Here is a 5018-nt window from a genome sequence, read left to right as displayed (position 1 = left end):
TTTTATTTCGGTAACTTCACTTAAAAAAAAATATTACCAATGTTCCACCTCATCAAAGCTCAGCATTATAAACATTTCATGTCCATTTCACTGATGGACTCCATGTTTTCTTTCATGGACAACAGTGACACGGTCATCATATCTATAGTTTTATTTTATAATTTCTTACCTTTTACTTTCAGGTTGTTTGAAGTTAATAAAGCCACCTTTAGACTGATCACTCTTCATGGACAAACAGCCGGGTTCAGGAGAGTTTGATCTCTGCCTCTTCCTCCTGATTCTAAAAAAATAACAAAATGTTTAATTATAGGTATGCTTATATAGACTTATGTTTGCAGCTGTGCAGCCTCTAAGCTGTAATCATCAAGATAAATTTAGATGCCTTACAATTGTTCACTTTGTATGACAAAAATACAGAAATTTTGAAAGTTTAACCTCTTGAATTAAATCACCAGCAATAATGAACTTTTTGATATTTAATTTTTTCTGAGAAGCACCTGTGGATAGATGATATTCACTATGAGCTCAGGCTCCATCTACTGTTCAACATCAGATTTACAACCTGATTAACTCAACTGTAACCACTGTTTATTTAAAACTCTAAAATCCCACCATCATGGTTTATTTATATGATGATAGAGGGATGATGATGAATGAGGGACAACAGTGACATGGTCATCACATCTATAGTTTTTGTTTTGAAAATTCTTACCTTCCATCTGCAGGTTTTTTGAAGTTAATAAAGCCACCTTTAGATCGGTCACTCTTCATGGACACACAGCTGGGTTCAGGAGAATCTGGCCTTTGCTTCTCCATCATGATACTGAAAAAAAACAAGATATGTTAAACAATAGGTCTATTTACATAGACATGATATGACTATATACAGATGATACCTTTGTATAGAAATGCTATGTTTATCTCTTATGCACCCCTCCAGAAAATGATGTTTTACACTTTGTGCAAAAAATGTTCAGTTCATAAAAGGTGCTATAAAAATAATAACTATGAATAGTTCTTTCACTTTCACTGCATGAACTCTTTTAACTAACTTCAGTCCTGATCATAACTACTACATTTATATGTATTTCCTTAATTATTTAGGGAACAACCACCCTTATTCTTATTGTCAAAAACACAAAATATGACACAATATGAACTAATATATTGGATGAATGTACGTATGTGTGTGTGTTAGGGAAGTAAATCACCAGTTTCATCTCAATATGATTTGTTATTGATATTTTGGATGAAACGATATTTTCCGATATCACAAAATCTGCCACAATACAACATCGATTCCATTCGAGATAGGGACTAATGCTCGATATTAGGCAATTTTCTGCACAAATTTCACAGTTACTGAAAAAGTTTCTGCAATTAAATAACTGACACGTCTCTGTATTTAATTTAAAAATCTCTTTAAAAAGAACAGAGGCCTCACTTCACAACAGTAATAGTTTTAATGTTGTTAATGTTGTCTCATTTCTTTAAAGAGATATTTTTGTATAGAGATGTTTATATGGAGACAGCACTGACCCATGTACCTCTGTCCAGCCCCTAAGCTGTAATTATAAAGATCAAAACAAAATGTCTTGCAATATTTCATTTTGTATGAAATAATCTTCAAATTCTGGAAGTTTAACTTCTTGAATTAAATCACTGGAAATAATGAACTTTTTCGTGATATTTTAAAGGGGACATATTATGCAAAACTCACTTTTTTCTTGTTTCTTTAGTAGTTATATTTGCGTATCCGGAGTGCCTCCCTACCCCTTAAGTGTGATTTTCGACAAATAAGCCAATGTTTTATAACCTGCAGGAGTCAGGAAATCACTGTCTGAATGACCTGTTTGGATATCACCCAGACTGTTACGTAACAGTCCGGGTGATTTGCATTCTCCCGCCCTCAGGCTGGGTATCTCCTCCCATACTCTGCCAGCTACCTGAATGGAGATCCGCCATTATGGCCTCGCTTCACTCGCACTGACCGCTAGCACGTACAACCTCAAGGCCAAGCACTCCTCCCTGCTATGTCATCAGGTGCAGGGATCCTCATGTTCCGCTACATTGCCTCCCTACCAAAGAGGATAGCAGAATGAAGTGCCCGGAACCACGAGCTGTAAGTAATGTAAATAAAGTTACGATGTTACGGCAAGCTATTGCTAAGCTAGTTAGCGTTAGCGTCACCTTTGTTGTGTAAATACAGACCCTCCCAGTCTGTTTAAAACCATAAAGCTGCTCTTAAAGATTAACTCACAAGCTCTGTTTCCTTATTTGTAACTTTATAATCTGATCTTTTTATAATCAAGAAGAAAATATGTGCGAATTGGCCTAAACTCCCCCCTCAGGCAATGACTAGCCTCCTGAAGAAGGAGCCATGGTCAGCTGTTTGCCTCGCTGTCGTGTGTAAATACATAACTTATGGGGCCTGGTTTTTTTTTTACCAAAAGGCGGAGAAAAAGTAACACTTGACATGTATGATTTGGCCTGGGATACACATCAGCAATAGACAATTAAATCAACGCTGTGGGGAGATAAAAGTGCTAGCCTGAGGCGATGCCTGTGTATATGTGACTCTAGGAGTAGTTTGAAGATCAAAACACGCAGTGAATGATACTTAATAACGGCGTATGGATGTATATAGCTTTATTCTTATCAGTTACTTAACAAAGGACGGTCGTATGTGTATTTAATTTTAAACCCCCCACATACAATGAAATACTAACTTTAATGTAAGTGGACCAAAGTTATTTTTTTTATTTATTTTTCTTTGTTAGAGTAAATCCCAACAACCCCTGCAGCCAGTGCTCACCAAACTGACCCAGGGACAAGAGTCAGTGTTACTACACAAACTGTCAGTGAGAAAGTATCTTTGGGAACCAGTTTACTCCTCTGCAATACCTCTGGGACACAGTTGTTATCGAACTCTGAAAGAGCAGATAAGAAGTAAAGGTGTGTATGTATTTATCACACAGAAAAAATGTTTCTATAGTGCATGACTAAATAGATATTACTAATATCTAAATAGATATTACTAATATATAAACCTGTTAAAAAGTAGGCTACTGTATTTGATAATATTATACGGCTACAAGATGACATTTGTTCTTTCTCTGTCTATAATCAGGTACTCAGGCTACAGCTCCATGTCAGTGTTAGCACCAAGAGGTTTTCCCCTTTCATCATCACCAATGCAGGTAATAAATCTTTATATTGCAAAGTTATATTTTTTCTTTCTGACCCTGTCAAATCATCCAATTTATAATTACCACACTTCAACCTTTAATGCTGGAGTGTAAATCACCATTTATGTTATTTGGTTTTAAAAGAATATCCCTGATGAATTTACAGGTTCTGTATCATGCCCCACAAGGACCCCACACTATCATTTTGTTCTAAACATGGCTCTCCAGTCCAGTCCTTTTGACATTTATAAATCAGTTCTTTTGCTTTATAGTTAAGGGTGCAGATTTTCTTAAGCATGAATCTGCACACTGGATGGCAATCACCTCACCCCTTACACCATGAAATTAATACACCAACTTGATACTGGTATACTGGAACAGTGCATAGCCCACAGTAAGCAGAGTCCTACAGTTCTCAGTGCATATGGTGATGCGACATCCTTTGAATTATAAACTCAGGACTGTGTAAACAAATTCAGAGGTGCTCAGTTTCAGTCTAGCGTCATGACCTAAAGTGTGGTATTGTTTTAATGCAAGTTTTACCTGCAACCAACAGAAGTAAAATGAGATTTTATGTTGCCCCACATTTTCCCCTATTTAACAGAAAATGAATGAATGTGACATCAACACAAAGACTGAAACTTTTTTATTCATGCTTCTTACCTTCCATCTGCAAGTTGTTTGAAGTTAATAAAGCCACCTTTAGACTGGTCACTCTTCATGGACATACAGCTGGGTTCAGGAGAATCTGGCCTTTGCTTCTCCATCCTAATATTAAAATACAACAAAATGTGTTTATATAGAGATGATTATTGATATTAGCTGTTTTGTGAAGCTGCTATGAAACAGGGATGATGATGATGATGATGATGGTTTGAGAACAACCAATTTCAACAACATTCCATACCTTCCATCTGCAAGTTGTTTGAAGTTAATAAAGCCACCTTTAGACTGGTCACTCTTCATGGACACACAGCTGGGTTCAGGAGAATCTGGCCTTTGCTTCTCCATCCTGATACTAAAAAAAACCAAAATATGTTTATATAGAGATGATTATTGATATTAGCTGTTTTGTGAAGCTGCTATGAAACAGTGGTGATGATGATGATGATGATTGAGGAGGAATATCCTGATTGATCAGAAGTAGATCTTTAGTTACTTTTTGCTAAGCCCCTCCCTAGAATAGCCGCTGTCCAATCCTCTGCAGCATTAGTAGGAGTCTATTTACAGACCCATGCTCAGCTCTGATGAAATATCCATGTCTACTGTTCCTCCAATCAAGGTATGTCAATATTTTTATTTAGGTAACTTTAGTTTGAGTACCATTAATATCAACAGTGTTCCACCTCATCAAAGCCCAGAATTATAAACATCAAATGTCCATTTCACTAAGGCTACCCAGGTTCACATGGTTGAAAAACTCCATGTTTTTATGGACCTGAAAGCAGCTTTCTCTTTTTACTCACTGAGCTAGAGCTCCATCTACTGGTTAAAGTCAGAATTACACTCAAATTATTTAATCACATTGTGGCTCCAACACTTCTTAGTGATGATTAAAGTTTATGATGATGGAGAGATGATGATAAATGAGGGACAACAGTGACTTGGTCATCATATCTGTAGTTTTTATTTTAGCATTTCTTACCTTCTAACTGTAGACTGTCTAAAGTTCAAAATGTCATCTTTAGTCTGATCACTTTGGATGGACGAACAGCTGGGTCCAGGAAAGTCTGATCTCTGCTCCATACTGATTCTGAAAAACAACAAGATAAGTTTAATTATAGATATGTTTTAATAGAGATTTGTTGATGTTTACATTTGTTCAGTAGA

General features: G+C 36.3%; 1 protein-coding gene across 2 annotated transcripts in view; it reads right to left on the bottom strand.

Moving 5' to 3' along the window:
• LOC121506293 (NACHT, LRR and PYD domains-containing protein 12-like) overlaps positions 1-5018 on the bottom strand; it is a 51660-nt gene that overhangs the window by 12380 nt on the left and 34262 nt on the right. The window lies entirely within an intron of this gene.

Source organism: Cheilinus undulatus, linkage group 24, assembly GCF_018320785.1.
Source record: "Cheilinus undulatus linkage group 24, ASM1832078v1, whole genome shotgun sequence".
NCBI lineage: Eukaryota > Metazoa > Chordata > Actinopteri > Labriformes > Labridae > Cheilinus > Cheilinus undulatus.
The sequence above is the reverse complement of the archived record's forward strand: the minus strand, read 5'-3'. Positions and strand labels throughout refer to the sequence as shown.